The following is a 19,918-nucleotide window of genomic DNA, read 5'->3' on the forward strand; positions in this document are numbered from 1 at the left end:
AGGATTGTAGCATCATATCATCAGCCAGACTGTGTGTGAGTTTGCACCACTGAAATATAATGTGTACAAGGAAATAATATTCCTGACAATGACAAGAATGAAATTATTTGTGAGATGTTTAGTTCATAAATTCATTCAACAATACATTCATGGTCTCTGTTACATCCATTACGAACATTTCACTGCCACACAGCAACAGGGCAAGTTTGTATAGCATTTAAACCACATTGACACTTGGCGAAATGTATAGCCTTGCCAACGGTTTACTTTTGTTCTGAACCTTTTGTTCCTGACAGCCATTCTGTGTATGACCGTGCATTGTTTATTGACTTCTACCACTTTGGATTATCCTTACCTTGATCCGATTTTGATCCGTGTACTGACCTTTGCCTGTGACTTTGCAAATGTAATACTCTCTGGATATTGTTGATCACGGCCTATTCTGGATGACCTGGAACTGTTTAATGACTAAGTGGCTTGGAACCCGGATTGCATTTGTAATAAACCTTCTGCACATGGATCCTCACTATTTCACTGACTCCTTCATTACAGTCACCTAATTATAAATTATCTTTATTTATTGAATCCTTAAACAGGTAAGACCCTATGTATATGTGTCACGTTATTTAACGTAATGGAGGTTAGGACAGATGCAAGTGCAGAAAAAAAGTTTTTATTAATGAGAGTCAGGCAAAAATCCAAATTATGAGATAATAGCGTGGTCAAAAAACAGGCAATGGGTCAGGCGATTGGCAAACAGGCACAAACTAGGCAAAACAGGAATTGAGAACGAAGGCCGAGAACAAGATCAGAACAATAACACATGAACCGAGAAACAAACGCTTGGTATACGGAAACTCACGAAATACTTCGCAAAGACTAGTGTTCAAACAGTCTCTTTTATGTGTGGTGTGATTGTGCGTGAGATTGTATGCAGGTGTGCGAGATTAGAATGAAAGTGAGTGTTCTGGGAATTGTGGTCCATGGCGGCCATGTTTGAAGGCCGCAGTGCAGGATGGGAAATGTAGTCACTGGTTTGCTGTGATATGACAATATGATTGTGAAACACATGCAAAAATAACGCATAAGTATGTGGTGTTACTTATTCAAGTAATACTTTACAATACATCTATGTTAATAATCATTACTTAATACAGTAATTACTTAATACAGTACTATTAAAATAACTAATGACAGAAACAATAACGAAAATTATTTGTATTATCTGTATTAAGCATTTTAAGCAGTATTAATATATTTAATATTAATTAAGTAGTGGAGTAATAAGAACTGCAATTTATTCAGGTCTGTGATACAGATTTAAAATTGTATAAGTCTGAGATCCAAATTACACCCACAGACAGATTTTAGACTAGTGGAGCATAATGAGACAAATCTGCACAAAACTGAGGGGCATGTGGGAAAATCTGAGAGTAAGAAAAAAAAAAGGAAAATTCTGTATTCATTGAGCAATCAAATTTTATTTGTATAGTACTTTTAACAATATGTTTGTAAAATTATGGTTTGATAAGGTAGGTGGGGAAGAAACTGATATTAAAAAGTATTCTTTGAAGGTCTAAGCAAAACGTTTATTTTTATCACTGTCCATATATATACATATATATATATATATATATATATATATATATATATATATATATATATATATATATATATATATATATATATATATATATATATATATATATAAAACTGTCCTATAATATACTATAATATATACTGTCCTTCCGGTTCTTATTTGAAACTTTGAAACATAAGAAAATATACACATTTATAATTACTGTAGGTGGCTGAATGTCTTGCATTTTTTTAAGCGTTGTTTTTCTGTTCAATAATAAGGAAATAACTAATAAAACAAGTCTTAGTTAATGCTGGTTGCCATGGTGGCCAACCCCCACCCCAGGAAATGACATCATTACTAGAAAAACTCATGTTCTAATCTTGATTAATGCAAAAACAGGTGCAGTATAGAGTGCTGAATCGTGAGCTTATTTTATATTACAACCTAATCAAAATGTTTATAGCCATATATGCTGTTCTCTTCTCTTTGGTCACAGGTAAGTATCATATCACTGCAATGAAACTTAAAAAGAGAAAAAGTGAAAGAAAGAGAAGAAGTTGAAAACAAAATAATGGAATGGTTGTTTTTAATGTTGATTCCAGAAGCTGTCCTGGGACTGACACTGGAGCAAAAAGACCTCTCCATGACTAAAGAAGAGGGCAAAAGTGTGTATATCAGCTGCAAAGTGACTGGATTATCTTTAAGCAATTATGTCCACTGGTACCAAAAGAAAGAAGGTGAAGCTCTCACAAGGATCCTATATGTCAAAAGTGGAAGCCTGGAACCTGTTCATGATGCTAACCATAATGAAGCAAAGGAGTTTGGTGTGAGGACACAGTCTGATAATTTTGACCTAAAGATTGCAAACCTAAAGAAAAGTCACGCAGCAGTTTATTACTGTGCCAGCTGGGACTCCCACAAAGTCATCACATATTCACAGACTGTACAAATACCCTGATGTTACACAACCACAACAGGAAATGATATTCACACGAATGATAGAAAGTGTGAAAAGGTAAATATATACCTGTCAAACTCTACAGGAGTCTCAAAAATTAATGTATTAAAACACATAACTTTTCAAAATTTTATGTCCTACAGAACATTACTGTTACGAAACAGGACTCAAGACAGGAAGTAAGTGCAGGAGTGACGTCTTTATTCAGACGTAAGCTAAAGACATGAAACTGAAACACTTATCCCTCAACTTGGGATGAGGCATGAAGCACAAAACTAGAACAGGACTATGACTTGAGACACTCATTTAACTCGGGCATGAAACGTTCATCTAACTCAGGCATAACCCTCATTTAACTCAGGCAATAACACTCCTTAAACTAAGACATGAACGTTTTTAACTACAGCATGAATACTCTTTAAACTCTGGCATGAACACTCTCTAAACTAAGATATAAGCACTTAACTATGGCATGGCATGAACACTCTTAACTATGGCATGGCATAAACACTATTAACTATGGCATGAACACTCTTAACTATGGCATGGTATGCACACTCTTAACTATGACCTGGCATGCACACTCTCAACTATGACATGGCAGGAACACAACCCACTGACCCCGTAAGGCCGAAAAACCGGCTTGCCCGTCTTTGACCTATTCCCGTAAGGACGATATACCGGCTTGGTTGTCTATGCCAAATACCCATAAGGCTGATATAGCAGCTGTACAGTGTAAACGTTATCCCCGTAAGGCCGGTATACCAACATTACTCTGCTATGATTCCTTACTTATTTAATTATTATTATTTGACCCAGAAGGTTGATGACGTCATGACGTCATTACACCGTCATTGCGATGAAGCGGATCCAAGCGTGAATGTTGTTGAAACTAAAAATGCCAAAGTGAAAAGCTAATCGTGTTCCAGCTAAAGTTACACCTACAGTGAACACAGGTACATCTAAAACAGTGGAAAAACAAACAAACATACACAGTTACACAGGCGAAAGCAAGGATTCTAGATAGTGACAGCAGTGAAAGTTCAGGCGATGTTGAAACCGAAACTGATAGTGAGAAGGCTAGACACTTCGCCAAGAAAAATCCTTCCGTTGAAAAGAAGAACAACCCCCACAAGGAAGCAAAAACTGTTTTTCGTTGTCAGGAATGCGACCAATTTCTGTGCATTCGTGAAAACAGTACCTGCTGGTCTGATTATCACCAGAAAGTTGACTTTTGGCGCTAAAATGCATTTATTCAAAGGCACTGACCACGCTGATGCTTGTATGGTACTTCTAAATGAGTATAAGGATTTTAGCGAGCATTTTTTGTAATTTCTCTAGTTAAGAATTTTGCTCTAAGTGGAGTAAAAACACTGAACTGCTTCATTTTCAAAGTAATATTACACAAATACATTTTTATAAGTTGTTTCAAGGCCTAAAAATGTTCAAACTAAAATGTTGATTTTGGGGCCAGTTTTGGCCCGGGAACTCAGGGTTGGCATGCTGTTTCTATGGGGAATATAGGGTTGTGGGACATAATACTGGGGGAACTAAGGGGTAAGAGGGATAACTATGGCATGAACACTCTTAACTATGGCATTACAGGAACACTCTTAACTATGGCATGAACTAAGGAACAGGAGAACATACAGAGTATAGTAACATTATAACCTGACACCATTAGTCATTGCGCCTTATTCTCTGTTAGTGTTTTCTCTATTAGTCCTTTCTCTACTTTAATACTGTGCGATGTGCACAGCAACACAAGGGGTTTAAATAACCAGTCACCATTTTCTTAATTGCTGACAGCTGGCAACATTTGACACAGTCTTAGCGTCCATGCGCACTTCAAGCACGTGCACATGCGCGCTCTGCAGCCGCTCGTGCACATTGTTGTCACAGCACCATCTGCCTGCGAGATCGTGACAATTACAAGTTGATTCAGTGTCCAGTTTAATTCATGGAAAGGGCAGAAAGAAAACTTTGGTTCAGGATGAATTGACACACAACTGAAAAAAAAAATCTGACAGTCTATATAACCAGTGTATGGATAACCCCATTATGGAAGAGCACACCGTGTTTCTGTTTGCCATTCAAACACTGATGATTCTTCTAAATTTTATTTCTACCTGGAATAAATGATCAGTTTACTTAAATGCATTAAAGTACACTAAAGTGCATTTTATATGTACAAGTAATATGCTGATCAATGTTGGAGTCCGATCTGGACCCTACTTATATGACTGTGGGCATAAACCCCTGATCTTGCTCTGTGAACAGTGTTTTTTCTTTTTTTAGAGTCAGCTAGAAGCAATACCTTTAAGTCTACCCTAAAATTGTACATCAACGCATCAATGCCAGTGATACATGGCACAATTACTTTTGGTCATTTTAAAATGGAAGAACCACATATAAAAGTGCTGTACTTCCTACACGGTTCCGCTGATTTGAAGTAAATGCCCTCTATTTAAAGCTGAAAGTCTGCACTTTGATGTCATATTCATTATTGAATTCAACTCAACTATATACTGTGGTAGACAGCTAACATAAGTATAACTTTGTTAATGTCCAAATATTCATGTGCATGTGTGTATATTATTTTTTATAACAGTGTCATGTAATGTGAGGTTGAGGATGGATGCAAGCACACATAAGAGCTTTATTAGAGGAGAAAGGCAGACAAATTCAAAACATGAGACACAAGTGTGGTCAAACAGGCAATTGGTCAGGCCATTGGCAAACGGGCATAGACGAGGCAAAACCAAATTGAAAAATGAGGACGAGAACAGGATCAAAACTATGGCACAGAAACAAAGGTTTGGCACGGTGATAACACTCAATACTTCGCCATGAACAATACGACATAACAGGTTTAAATGACATATGTAATCAAGGGTGAACACAAAAGGGCTGAGACTAATGATGAAACATAAGGGAAATAACCAATGACAATAGGGAGTCAGAGACAGGATAGAAATCATAACAGATGCACGTGTGGAAAGTAAACAAAGTCAATGTCACTAAAAAACCCAGAAGTGTGCGCTCATGCTGTTAGCTTCGCTTAGGGTTTCAGAGTGTGTTATGTGCTCCAGTGCTTTGGCTTTGAGGGGAAATCGTGACAAACAGATATGTCAAATCCTGTCAAATTTTCTTAATTGAAATTTTTAAATATATAACATACAAGTAACCCCCCCCCAAAAAAACAGTTTTACTGGTGGCTTGGGTCAGTGGGAAATTCAATCCAAAGTAGTAGTTTAAAAGTAAACAGTTTTTATTCAATAATAAGAAAATAACTAATGAACCAAGTATGGGTTAATGCTGGCTGCCAAGGAGGCCCCACCCCAGGAAATGACATCATTACTTTATAAAGAAAAGACTCTATACTAGAGTTAATGCAAAGACAGGTGAAATAAAGGGTGCTGAGAGCAAATTTTATTTTACAACCATATCAAAATGTTTATAGCCATATATGCTGTTCTATTCTCTTTGCTCACAGGTAAGTATCACTGCACTCAAATCATAAAATGAAAATAGAAAAAGAAATAGAAGAAAACAACATACTGGAATCGCTGCTTTTAATGTTGATTCCAGAAGCTGTCCTGGGAGTGACACTGGAGCAAAAAGATCTCTCCATGACTAAAGAGGAGGGCAAAAGTGTGTATATCAGCTGCAAAGTGACCGGATTAACCACCATTTATGTCCACTGGTATCAACAGAAAGATGGTGAAGCTCTCACAAGGATCCTATATGTCAAACGTGGAAGCAAACCTGTTCATGATACTACCCATCTTGAAGCGAAGGAGTTTGATGTGAGGCTACAGGCTGATAATTTTGATCTAAAGATAGCAAACCTGAAGAAAAGTCACTCTGCAGTTTATTACTGTGTCTGCTGGGAGTCAGCTACCACAGTGACAGTAAATATTCACAGTGGGTTCAAAAACACTGATGGTACACAACCACACCAGAAATATATATTATTATTTTTGCCTTTGCCTGTGACTTTGCAAATGTAATAATCTCTGGATATTGTTGCTCATTGCCTATTCTGCATGACCTGGAACTGTTTATCACTGTCAAATTCCTTCCATTACTTATTTGAAACTTTGAAACATAAGTAAATATACAAATTTATAATTACTGTAGATGGCTGAATGTCTTGAAAAAAAAGTATTATTTTTTCTGTTCAATAATAAGGAAATAAAAGAAGTATGGGTTAATGCTGGCTGCCAAGGTGGCCAATCCCCACCCCAGGAAATGACATCATTACTTTATAAAGGAAAATGGTGCAAATAAGCATTAACACAGAAACCAGGTGCAATAAAAAGTGCTGAACCAAGAGCAAACTTTATTTTACAACCAAATCAACATGTTTATAGCCATATATGCAGTTCTCTTCTCCTTGGTCAAAGGTAAGTATCATATCACTGCATCTATCCATCCATCCATCTTCTATACCACTTATCCTTTCCAGGGTCATGGGGAACCTGGAGCCTGACCCAGGGAGCATCAGGCACAAGGCAGGGGTACACCCTGGACAGGGTGCCAATCCATAGCAGGGCAAACAATCACACACACACTCACACACCCATTCATACTGTACGGACACTTTAGACATGCCAATCAACCTACCATGCATGTCTTTGGACTGGGGGAGAACATGCAAACTCCACACACACAGAGCCATGGGAATCGAACCCCCGACCCTGGCAGTGTGACGGGAACGTGCTGTTTTACAGATGAATGTTTTACAGAAGCTGTTCTGGGAGTGACACTGGAGCAAAAAGATCTCTCCATGACAAAGTTATGCTAATCATCATGAAGCACTTCATCATGAAGGACTTCAATGTGAGGAGTCTGTGAAGTCTGATAATTATGAGCTAAAGATAGCATGCCTGAAGAAAATTCACTTAGCAGGTTATTACTGCACTAGATGTGTGTAAAAAAAACAAAACCCTGATGGTACACAACCACAACAAAAACTCTACAGAAGTGTCATATCTATATTTATTCAAACACTGAAAATGTTTAGAAATATCATGCCTTAATGAAATAAATTATTCAGTTCCAAATTGAATTTGATAAACAGATTGTAATCAGTAATTAAATGAATTAATATTAATAACAAGTAAAAGAATTGGGCACTGCAATTTATTAATGTCTGACAAGCAGATTTAAAATTGTATTATAAATTGTATTCTTAGGCAGGAATGTATAGTATACATATTAAATTATCCATTGAAAAACACTTATGTCCTAGGCATAAACAGTGTGAAGTCTTACCAGTTTACTACAATCGTATGACAAAAGCTGTCTTTTTTTCTGTAATAAAATGAGAGATGAGCCAGCTTATATGTGAATCTGGAATGATCTGTGCAGGTGTTTTAAACTCTCCAATGCTAACAGACACTTCCTGGAAGCTATGCCTCCCTTTCCCCATCTTATGTGCTCTCTTTTTCTGTCATGGTAAATGGAGAATATTTTAAGTTCATTAATGTGAAATAAAATCTATCAGTATATGTGGAACTTAGCTAAATTAGACACGTATATGCTATGTTTAATATAATATGTATTAGAGAAAAAGTTTGGCCAAAAATGGTCAAAAAGGCTCTTTCAGTTTTCAGCCAAAAAAGAAAAAAGGAACTGACTGCACAGCTAATAATATAGTTAAACGTACCTTACTGTCTTTAACACTGAAACTTGTTTTCCAGTCTATTTTAGGCTAAGGGATGGTGGTGGCAGGGACATTCAGCTGTTGTCCGGACTGTACTGTTTGATCCTTGTTTTCTTTTCAGGTTATTACGATTACTTCACAACATAGCATACATAGCAATCTTTTGGGTAATTCCGTGAATTTTAAGCTGCAACATTTCAGGAAACCCTAAAGGGGGGTCACACATACTAATGAAGACTGACAACATCACAGCGGTATTTTATTTCATCCACCAGGGAAAAACAAATTTGCAAACACTGCTGAAGTAGGCAGATGCACATGCACTGTCTTCTTCCTACTGCTGCAGTTAGAGAGCTGACACTCTGTCTTGCAGTGTTCCTGTACCTGAGGATTAGCAAATTTATAAGGAGTTAGTTCAGCTAATGTGGAGCAATTATAGAAAAGCTTAAGTAGCTCAGTTTGTGAACAGTCAGGATATGCAAAGAAAAGAATTTCACTGTCTGTTATGTATATGGAACAAATAAAGGCTTCTTCATCTTCATAGTGAATGAGACCAAAGTAAACTCAAAACCCCAAAGAAGCATGATTAAAATGAAGTTTTGAAACCTACAAATAAAATCATAATTAAGTGGTCTAAATGAATGGGAAACTCATTCCAAGCATAATAAACAGAACTTAAGAGCTAAATATTCAATTTATTCCTAGAACTACTATGAATATAGCATTATTGTTAGTATTGATTTTATGTTCAGTAATAATAATGAGAATTAACAAATACACCAAATCTGGGTTAATGCTGGCTGACAAGGTGGCCAATCCCCACCCCAGGAAATGACATCATTATTTTATAAATTAGATTCATATTCTAAATGCAGCGCACATTTTATTTTACAACCAAATCAAAATGTCTATAAGCATATATGCTCTTCTCTTCTCTTTGGTCACAGGTAAGTATAATATAACAAATGTATGACAAATATAAAAAGAGAAAGAAAGTAGAAAAAAACAGAAAAGAAAATACCAGAATTGTTTTACAGATTAGTGGGTTTTTTTTAATGTTTTTTTTTTTTTTCCTTTTTTTTTTCCAACAGAACCTGTTCTGGGAGTGACACTGGAGCAAAAAGATCTCTCTGTGACAAAAGATGAAGGCAAAACTGTACCTATCAACTGCAAAGTGACCGGATTATCCTCTGGCAGTTATGTCCACTGGTACCAAAAGAAAGAAGGTGAAGCTCTCACAAGGATCCTATATGTCAAAAGAGATAGCTCAGTTATCCGTGATAACCATGATGATGCAAAAGACTTTGATGTGAGGATACAGTATGATAATTATGATCTGAAGATTGCAAGCTTGAAGAAAAGTCACTCGGCAGTTTATTACTGCGCCAGCTGGGAGTCAGCTAACACAGTGACAGTAAATATTCAAAGTGTGTTCAAAAACCCTGATGGAATATATATATATATATATATATATATATATATATATATATATATATATATATATATATATATATATATATATATATATGTGTGTGTGTGTGTGTGTGTGTGTGTGTGTGTGTGTGTGTGTGTGTGTGTGTGTGTGTGTGTGTGTGTGTGTGTGTGTGTGTGTGTGTGGTTGTCTGAGAGTGAGAAAGAGAAAATCATGAATTTATTTATTTTTCACACCAAATTGTTGAGGCACCCCCGGGCCTCCCCTGGCGGCCCCCACTTTTAAAACCACTGGGTTAGATGACTGGGTCAGAGCATCTCCAAAACAGCAGGTCTTGTATGGTGTTCCTGATATGCAGTAATTTGTACCTACCATAAGTGGTGTAAGGAAGGACAACCGTTGAATCGGTGACATGGTCATGGGTGCCCAAGTCTAACTGATGTATGTGGTGAGTGAAGGCTAGCTTTTGGAATTGCACAGATGCACACTCACAGTCGTCTTCCTACCAATTGGGCCTAGACAGTTAGAGTGGACACAGTTTCTTGCAGCATTCTTGTACCTGAGGATTAGCAAACATATAAGGAGGTAATTCAGTTAAAGTGAAACAACTATAGAAGAGTGCAAGTTGATCAGTTTGTGAAAAGTCAGGCTTAACGAGTCAATAACTCTGACGGATATGGTGGCTTGGTTCAGGGTAAGTTAGTTCTTCCAAATTCAGGGAGGGCATTGTGCTTGTTTATTAAACATGTGTTTTCCGGTTGATAGCACAGAATCTACATGAAACACATGTCTGAAAGAAAATAGCTCTGGCTCAACCAATCTAGGCTTGCTGGTGTTTAATCTTGCCTGTAAAACAGGAATGGAAGGTATGGCTCTTGCAACAAGAAAAGAGACCTGCAACAGGTACTGCTGGAATTTGAACCCAGGATCTCCTATTTGCAAAACAAGCACTTTAACCAACTAAGCCACCACACCAAAGACATGAACAGAGATGATATATTAAAGCATCTACTCAACCAGATATGCAATGCACATTCTGTAGTGTCAGGTTCAGAAAAAGATAGCCTAGACCAGTGGGCACCAACGTTGTTCCAGGAGATCTTCCTTTGAAAAACTTAGGTCTGTATAAAGTAGCTTAGACATAGGCGTCCTACGCAGAAAAATCTAACAAGCAACACCCACATGAAAGCAGACAACTCTGGTGGGACTCAAACCCACAACCTTTGAATGGCTCCACTACTGAGCCTAGAAGTCCAACACGCTATCCATTGCGCCACAGAGCCAAAGCTACTGGGCTGCTCAGTCCAGTAGCAGAAACTTCATCTGGGTTCCTTCCAAATTCAGGGACGGCATTGTGCTTTCCTGTACTTCTTTAATAAACAGGAGTTTTACTGTTGATAGCACAGACTCTACATGCTGCAACACATGTCTGAAAGCAAATAGCTCTGGCTCAACCAATCTAGGCTTGCTGGTGTTTTATCTTGCCTGTAACAAAGGGATAGTAGGCTTGGCTCTTGCAACAAGAAAAGAGACCTGCAGCAGGTACTGCTGGGATTTGAACCCAGGATCTCCTGTTTACTAGACAGGCATTTTAACCAACTAAGCCACAGCACCACCCACCTCAGAATAAACCTTCCTAAACTGAATGTCGACTCTTAGTCAAGCTAAGATTTAATGGCATGCAGACTTAGATGACATAGATGACTTAGATATGCAATGCACATTCTGTAGTGTCAGGTTCAGGAAAAGACAGCCTAGACCAGTGGCCACCAACGTTGTTCCTGGAGATCTTCCTTTGAAGAGCTTAGCTCCATCTAAAGTAGCCTAGACATAGGCGTCCTACAGAGAAAAAACAGCCACATGAAAGCAAAGGACTCTTGTGGAACTTGAACCTACAACCTTTGAATTGCTCCAATGCTAAACCGAGAAGTCCAATGCACTAGTCCCTGCACCGCAGAGCCAACACCAAAAGGCCGCCACGGTGTTTCAGCTCAGGTTCTTCCAAATTCAGCTAGGGCATAATGCTTTCCTACACTTGTTTATCACACAGGTGTTTTTATGTTGAAAGCCGAGAATCTAGAATAGGCATATGCATCCTACACAGGTGCTGCTTTGGCAGATGCATATATGTTATTTTTAGGAACTTAAATTTAGCACAGCTTCAGCTTCATTTTGGCCAAATGAGTAGAAACATGTGGAACATGTTTGGAATATCTAAGATTGAGAGTCGGGAATTGCCATATTCAACAGGATTCCTCACCATGGAATTCTTCTCAGATATAAGGCATCCACTCACCAAGCCATGCAATGCACATTCTGTGGTGTCCGATTCAGAAAAAGATAGCCTAGTCATCACCAACCCTGTTCCTAGACATCTTCCTTTGAGGAGCTTAGCTCAATCTAAAGTAGCCTAGACATAGGCATCCTATACAGATGCATATATGTTGTTTGTGTCTGAATGCCGCTCCTACCACTGATTTGAGGCTTGCTAGGATCCTCAACCTATGATAAACCACAAACATAGGTCAAGATATATATCTACTGATAAATTTCAGGCATGATGTCTGTGTTTCAATTCTGATGGTCTCTAGCTTGTGTCATAATGTACCGGAAGCAAGTTGTTTTGCGTTCATGGCATGTGCTGTTTTGAGCAGTCCTAATCACCCTGCCTTTCGCCCTCACTCTCTCTCTCGGTTCTTATTCTTCTCTTTTTATCTTGTAGAGTAAACTCTTTAAATGGACTCTAACACTCATTCTGTTATCAGGCATTAAGCTCAGCCCTGGCTCTGGGAATCCCAGACTACTCATCTCCATTCCACCTGTATACTTCCAAGGATGGAAGCACTGCAGCGGGGGTCCGGGCCCAGGAACATGTTGGTAGCTATCGCCTGGTAGCATATCTTTCCAAATCTTTAGAACCTGCAGTACAAGGTATGCCTGCCTGATTAAGGGCTATTGCTGCATCTGCTCTCATGGTCATTGACACTGAAAAACTGGTTCTTTCACACCCACTCACATTGCACACGTCTCATCATGCCTTATCTATCCTGAATAACAATCAGAGCTGCAACTTAGCTCCGTCTAAAGTAGCCTAGACATAGGCGTCCTACGCAGAAAAATCTAACAAGCAACACCCACATGAAAGCAGACGACTCTGGTGGGACTCGAACCCACAACCTTTGAATTGCTCCACTACTGAGCCTAGAAGTCCAACACGCTATCCATTGCGCCACAGAGCCAAAGCTACTGGGCTACTCAGTCCAGTAGCTGCTCAGTCCAGTAGCAGAAACTTCATCTGGGTTCCTTCCAAATTCAGGGACGGCATTGTGCTTTCCTGTACTTCTTTAATAAACAGGAGTTTTACTGTTGATAGCACAGACTCTACATGCTGCAACACATGTCTGAAAGCAAATAGCTCTGGCTCAACCAATCTAGGCTTGCTGGTGTTTTATCTTGCCTGTAACAAAGGGATAGTAGGCATGGCTCTTGCAACAAGAAAAGAGACCTGCAGCAGGTACTGCTGGGATTTGAACCCAGGATCTCCTGTTTACTAGACAGGCACTTTAACCAACTAAGCCACAGCACCACCCACCTCAGAATAAACCATCCTAAGCTGAATGTCGACTCTTAGTCAAGCTAAGATTTAATGGCATGCAGACTTAGATGACATATTAAGGCATCTACTCAACCAGATATGCAATGCACATTCTGTAGTGTCAGGTTCAGGAAAAGACAGCCTAGACCAGTGGCCACCAACGTTGTTCCTGGAGATCTTCCTTTGAAGAGCTTAGCTCCATCTAAAGTAGCCTAGACATAGGCGTCCTACAGAGAAAAAACAGCCACATGAAAGCAAAGGACTCTTGTGGAACTTGAACCTACAACCTTTGAATTGCTCCAATGCTAAACCGAGAAGTCCAATGCACTAGTCCCTGCACCGCAGAGCCAACACCAAAAGGCCGCCACGGTGTTTCAGCTCAGGTTCTTCCAAATTCAGCTAGGGCATAATGCTTTCCTACACTTGTTTATCACACAGGTGTTTTTATGTTGAAAGCCGAGAATCTAGAATAGGCATATGCATCCTACACAGGTGCTGCTTTGGCAGATGCATATATGTTATTTTTAGGAACTTAAATTTAGCACAGCTTCAGCTTCATTTTGGCCAAATGAGTAGAAACATGTGGAACATGTTTGGAATATCTAAGATTGAGAGTCGGGAATTGCCATATTCAACAGGATTCCTCACCATGGAATTCTTCTCAGATATAAGGCATCCACTCACCAAGCCATGCAATGCACATTCTGTGGTGTCAGATTCAGAAAAAGATAGCCTAGTCATCACCAACCCTGTTCCTGGACATCTTCCTTTGAGGAGCTTAGCTCAATCTAAAGTAGCCTAGACATAGGCATCCTATACAGATGCATATATGTTGTTTGTGTCTGAATGCCGCTCCTACCACTGATTTGAGGCTTGCTAGGATCCTCAACCTATGATAAACCACAAACATAGGTCAAGATATATATCTACTGATAAATTTCAGGCATGATGTCTGTGTTTCAATTCTGATGGTCTCTAGCTTGTGTCATAATGTACCGGAAGCAAGTTGTTTTGCGTTCATGGCATGTGCTGTTTTGAGCAGTCCTAATCACCCTGCCTTTCGCCCTCACTCTCTCTCTCGGTTCTTATTCTTCTCTTTTTATCTTGTAGAGTAAACTCTTTAAATGGACTCTAACACTCATTCTGTTATCAGGCATTAAGCTCAGCCCTGGCTCTGGGAATCCCAGACTACTCATCTCCATTCCACCTGTATACTTCCAATGATGGAAGCACTGCAGCGGGGGTCCGGGCCCAGGAACATGTTGGTAGCTATCGCCTGGTAGCATATCTTTCCAAATCCATAGAACCTGCAGTACAAGGTATGCCTGCCTGATTAAGGGCTATTGCTGCATCTGCTCTCATGGTCATTGACACTGAAAAACTGGTTCTTTCACACCCACTCACATTGCACACGTCTCATCATGCCTTATCTATCCTGAATAACAATCAGAGCTGCAACTTAGCTCCGTCTAAAGTAGCCTAGACATAGGCGTCCTACGCAGAAAAATCTAACAAGCAACACCCACATGAAAGCAGACGACTCTGGTGGGACTCGAACCCACAACCTTTGAATTGCTCCACTACTGAGCCTAGAAGTCCAACACGCTATCCATTGCGCCACAGAGCCAAAGCTACTGGGCTGCTCAGTCCAGTAGCTGCTCAGTCCAGTAGCAGAAACTTCATCTGGGTTCCTTCCAAATTCAGGGACGGCATTGTGCTTTCCTGTACTTCTTTAATAAACAGGAGTTTTACTGTTGATAGCACAGACTCTACATGCTGCAACACATGTCTGAAAGCAAATAGCTCTGGCTCAACCAATCTAGGCTTGCTGGTGTTTTATCTTGCCTGTAACAAAGGGATAGTAGGCATGGCTCTTGCAACAAGAAAAGAGACCTGCAGCAGGTACTGCTGGGATTTGAACCCAGGATCTCCTGTTTACTAGACAGGCACTTTAACCAACTAAGCCACAGCACCACCCACCTCAGAATAAACCATCCTAAGCTGAATGTCGACTCTTAGTCAAGCTAAGATTTAATGGCATGCAGACTTAGATGACATATTAAGGCATCTACTCAACCAGATATGCAATGCACATTCTGTAGTGTCAGGTTCAGGAAAAGACAGCCTAGACCAGTGGCCACCAACGTTGTTCCTGGAGATCTTCCTTTGAAGAGCTTAGCTCCATCTAAAGTAGCCTAGACATAGGCGTCCTACAGAGAAAAAACAGCCACATGAAAGCAAAGGACTCTTGTGGAACTTGAACCTACAACCTTTGAATTGCTCCAATGCTAAACCGAGAAGTCCAATGCACTAGTCCCTGCACCGCAGAGCCAACACCAAAAGGCCGCCACGGTGTTTCAGCTCAGGTTCTTCCAAATTCAGCTAGGGCATAATGCTTTCCTACACTTGTTTATCACACAGGTGTTTTTATGTTGAAAGCCGAGAATCTAGAATAGGCATATGCATCCTACACAGGTGCTGCTTTGGCAGATGCATATATGTTATTTTTAGGAACTTAAATTTAGCACAGCTTCAGCTTCATTTTGGCCAAATGAGTAGAAACATGTGGAACATGTTTGGAATATCTAAGATTGAGAGTCGGGAATTGCCATATTCAACAGGATTCCTCACCATGGAATTCTTCTCAGATATAAGGCATCCACTCACCAAGCCATGCAATGCACATTCTGTGGTGTCAGATTCAGAAAAAGATAGCCTAGTCATCACCAACCCTGTTCCTGGACATCTTCCTTTGAGGAGCTTAGCTCAATCTAAAGTAGCCTAGACATAGGCATCCTATACAGATGCATATATGTTGTTTGTGTCTGAATGCCGCTCCTACCACTGATTTGAGGCTTGCTAGGATCCTCAACCTATGATAAACCACAAACATAGGTCAAGATATATATCTACTGATAAATTTCAGGCATGATGTCTGTGTTTCAATTCTGATGGTCTCTAGCTTGTGTCATAATGTACCGGAAGCAAGTTGTTTTGCGTTCATGGCATGTGCTGTTTTGAGCAGTCCTAATCACCCTGCCTTTCGCCCTCACTCTCTCTCTCGGTTCTTATTCTTCTCTTTTTATCTTGTAGAGTAAACTCTTTAAATGGACTCTAACACTCATTCTGTTATCAGGCATTAAGCTCAGCCCTGGCTCTGGGAATCCCAGACTACTCATCTCCATTCCACCTGTATACTTCCAATGATGGAAGCACTGCAGCGGGGGTCCGGGCCCAGGAACATGTTGGTAGCTATCGCCTGGTAGCATATCTTTCCAAATCCATAGAACCTGCAGTACAAGGTATGCCTGCCTGATTAAGGGCTATTGCTGCATCTGCTCTCATGGTCATTGACACTGAAAAACTGGTTCTTTCACACCCACTCACATTGCACACATCTCATCATGCCTTATCTATCCTGAATAACAATCAGAGCTGCAACTTAGCTCCGTCTAAAGTAGCCTAGACATAGGCGTCCTACGCAGAAAAATCTAACAAGCAACACCCACATGAAAGCAGACGACTCTGGTGGGACTCGAACCCACAACCTTTGAATTGCTCCACTACTGAGCCTAGAAGTCCAACACGCTATCCATTGCGCCACAGAGCCAAAGCTACTGGGCTGCTCAGTCCAGTAGCTGCTCAGTCCAGTAGCAGAAACTTCATCTGGGTTCCTTCCAAATTCAGGGACGGCATTGTGCTTTCCTGTACTTCTTTAATAAGCAGGAGTTTTACTGTTGATAGCACAGACTCTACATGCTGCAACACATGTCTGAAAGCAAATAGCTCTGGCTCAACCAATCTAGGCTTGCTGGTGTTTTATCTTGCCTGTAACAAGGGGATAGTAGGCATGGCTCTTGCAACAAGAAAAGAGACCTGCAGCAGGTACTGCTGGGATTTGAACCCAGGATCTCCTGTTTACTAGACAGGCACTTTAACCAACTAAGCCACAGCACCACCCACCTCAGAATAAACCATCCTAAGCTGAATGTCGACTCTTAGTCAAGCTAAGATTTAATGGCATGCAGACTTAGATGACATATTAAGGCATCTACTCAACCAGATATGCAATGCACATTCTGTAGTGTCAGGTTCAGGAAAAGACAGCCTAGACCAGTGGCCACCAACGTTGTTCCTGGAGATCTTCCTTTGAAGAGCTTAGCTCCATCTAAAGTAGCCTAGACATAGGCGTCCTACAGAGAAAAAACAGCCACATGAAAGCAAAGGACTCTTGTGGAACTTGAACCTACAACCTTTGAATTGCTCCAATGCTAAACCGAGAAGTCCAATGCACTAGTCCCTGCACCGCAGAGCCAACACCAAAAGGCCGCCACGGTGTTTCAGCTCAGGTTCTTCCAAATTCAGCTAGGGCATAATGCTTTCCTACACTTGTTTATCACACAGGTGTTTTTATGTTGAAAGCCGAGAATCTAGAATAGGCATATGCATCCTACACAGGTGCTGCTTTGGCAGATGCATATATGTTATTTTTAGGAACTTAAATTTAGCACAGCTTCAGCTTCATTTTGGCCAAATGAGTAGAAACATGTGGAACATGTTTGGAATATCTAAGATTGAGAGTCGGGAATTGCCATATTCAACAGGATTCCTCACCATGGAATTCTTCTCAGATATAAGGCATCCACTCACCAAGCCATGCAATGCACATTCTGTGGTGTCAGATTCAGAAAAAGATAGCCTAGTCATCACCAACCCTGTTCCTGGACATCTTCCTTTGAGGAGCTTAGCTCAATCTAAAGTAGCCTAGACATAGGCATCCTATACAGATGCATATATGCTGTTTGTGTCTGAATGCCGCTCCTACCACTGATTTGAGGCTTGCTAGGATCCTCAACCTATGATAAACCACAAACATAGGTCAAGATATATATCTACTGATAAATTTCAGGCATGATGTCTGTGTTTCAATTCTGATGGTCTCTAGCTTGTGTCATAATGTACCGGAAGCAAGTTGTTTTGCGTTCATGGCATGTGCTGTTTTGAGCAGTCCTAATCACCCTGCCTTTCGCCCTCACTCTCTCTCTCGGTTCTTATTCTTCTCTTTTTATCTTGTAGAGTAAACTCTTTAAATGGACTCTAACACTCATTCTGTTATCAGGCATTAAGCTCAGCCCTGGCTCTGGGAATCCCAGACTACTCATCTCCATTCCACCTGTATACTTCCAAGGATGGAAGCACTGCAGCGGGGGTCCGGGCCCAGGAACATGTTGGTAGCTATCGCCTGGTAGCATATCTTTCCAAATCCATAGAACCTGCAGTACAAGGTATGCCTGCCTGATTAAGGGCTATTGCTGCATCTGCTCTCATGGTCATTGACACTGAAAAACTGGTTCTTTCACACCCACTCACATTGCACACATCTCATCATGCCTTATCTATCCTGAATAACAATCAGAGCTGCAACTTAGCTCCGTCTAAAGTAGCCTAGACATAGGCGTCCTACGCAGAAAAATCTAACAAGCAACACCCACATGAAAGCAGACGACTCTGGTGGGACTCGAACCCACAACCTTTGAATTGCTCCACTACTGAGCCTAGAAGTCCAACACGCTATCCATTGCGCCACAGAGCCAAAGCTACTGGGCTGCTCAGTCCAGTAGCTGCTCAGTCCAGTAGCAGAAACTTCATCTGGGTTCCTTCCAAATTCAGGGACGGCATTGTGCTTTCCTGTACTTCTTTAATAAACAGGAGTTTTACTGTTGATAGCACAGACTCTACATGCTGCAACACATGTCTGAAAGCAAATAGCTCTGGCTCAACCAATCTAGGCTTGCTGGTGTTTTATCTTGCCTGTAACAAAGGGATAGTAGGCATGGCTCTTGCAACAAGAAAAGAGACCTGCAGCAGGTACTGCTGGGATTTGAACCCAGGATCTCCTGTTTACTAGACAGGCACTTTAACCAACTAAGCCACAGCACCACCCACCTCAGAATAAACCTTCCTAAACTGAATGTCGACTCTTAGTCAAGCTAAGATTTAATGGCATGCAGACTTAGATGACATATTAAGGCATCTACTCAACCAGATATGCAATGCACATTCTGTAGTGTCAGGTTCAGGAAAAGACAGCCTAGACCAGTGGCCACCAACGTTGTTCCTGGAGATCTTCCTTTGAAGAGCTTAGCTCCATCTAAAGTAGCCTAGACATAGGCGTCCTACAGAGAAAAAACAGCCACATGAAAGCAAAGGACTCTTGTGGAACTTGAACCTACAACCTTTGAATTGCTCCAATGCTAAACCGAGAAGTCCAATGCACTAGTCCCTGCACCGCAGAGCCAACACCAAAAGGCCGCCACGGTGTTTCAGCTCAGGTTCTTCCAAATTCAGCTAGGGCATAATGCTTTCCTACACTTGTTTATCACACAGGTGTTTTTATGTTGAAAGCCGAGAATCTAGAATAGGCATATGCATCCTACACAGATGCTGCTTTGGCAGATGCATATATGTTATTTTTAGGAACTTAAATTTAGCACAGCTTCAGCTTCATTTTGGCCAAATGAGTAGAAACATGTGGAACATGTTTGGAATATCTAAGATTGAGAGTCGGGAATTGCCATATTCAACAGGATTCCTCACCATGGAATTCTTCTCAGATATAAGGCATCCACTCACCAAGCCATGCAATGCACATTCTGTGGTGTCAGATTCAGAAAAAGATA

The 19,918-nt window shown here is 40.5% G+C and overlaps 1 protein-coding gene and 11 non-coding genes across 12 annotated transcripts in view; 2 read left to right on the forward strand and 10 right to left on the reverse strand.

The window, feature by feature from the left end:
• The window catches only part of LOC108267226 (uncharacterized), a 128,960-nt gene that overhangs the window by 8,552 nt on the left and 100,490 nt on the right, over positions 1 to 19,918 (forward strand).
• LOC108267227 (uncharacterized) lies at positions 1,979 to 2,702 on the forward strand. The gene is made up of 3 exons (XR_008396760.1): positions 1,979 to 2,078; positions 2,185 to 2,597; positions 2,684 to 2,702. It is a non-coding gene; the product is annotated as an uncharacterized LOC108267227 (transcript).
• On the reverse strand, positions 10,837 to 10,926 carry trnar-ucu (transfer RNA arginine (anticodon UCU)). The gene is given in 2 exon segments: positions 10,837 to 10,872; positions 10,890 to 10,926. It is a non-coding gene; the product is annotated as a tRNA-Arg (tRNA).
• trnat-agu (transfer RNA threonine (anticodon AGU)) lies at positions 11,184 to 11,257 on the reverse strand. The gene has a single exon. It is a non-coding gene; the product is annotated as a tRNA-Thr (tRNA).
• On the reverse strand, positions 12,793 to 12,882 carry trnar-ucu (transfer RNA arginine (anticodon UCU)). The gene is given in 2 exon segments: positions 12,793 to 12,828; positions 12,846 to 12,882. It is a non-coding gene; the product is annotated as a tRNA-Arg (tRNA).
• Positions 13,156 to 13,229, reverse strand: trnat-agu (transfer RNA threonine (anticodon AGU)). Its single transcript has one exon. It is a non-coding gene; the product is annotated as a tRNA-Thr (tRNA).
• Positions 14,776 to 14,865, reverse strand: trnar-ucu (transfer RNA arginine (anticodon UCU)). The gene is given in 2 exon segments: positions 14,776 to 14,811; positions 14,829 to 14,865. It is a non-coding gene; the product is annotated as a tRNA-Arg (tRNA).
• Positions 15,139 to 15,212, reverse strand: trnat-agu (transfer RNA threonine (anticodon AGU)). The gene has a single exon. It is a non-coding gene; the product is annotated as a tRNA-Thr (tRNA).
• trnar-ucu (transfer RNA arginine (anticodon UCU)) lies at positions 16,759 to 16,848 on the reverse strand. Its single transcript is given in 2 exon segments — positions 16,759 to 16,794; positions 16,812 to 16,848. It is a non-coding gene; the product is annotated as a tRNA-Arg (tRNA).
• Positions 17,122 to 17,195, reverse strand: trnat-agu (transfer RNA threonine (anticodon AGU)). The gene has a single exon. It is a non-coding gene; the product is annotated as a tRNA-Thr (tRNA).
• Positions 18,742 to 18,831, reverse strand: trnar-ucu (transfer RNA arginine (anticodon UCU)). The gene is given in 2 exon segments: positions 18,742 to 18,777; positions 18,795 to 18,831. It is a non-coding gene; the product is annotated as a tRNA-Arg (tRNA).
• trnat-agu (transfer RNA threonine (anticodon AGU)) lies at positions 19,105 to 19,178 on the reverse strand. Its single transcript has one exon. It is a non-coding gene; the product is annotated as a tRNA-Thr (tRNA).

This window comes from Ictalurus punctatus, chromosome 7, assembly GCF_001660625.3.
Source record: "Ictalurus punctatus breed USDA103 chromosome 7, Coco_2.0, whole genome shotgun sequence".
Lineage (NCBI taxonomy): Eukaryota > Metazoa > Chordata > Actinopteri > Siluriformes > Ictaluridae > Ictalurus > Ictalurus punctatus.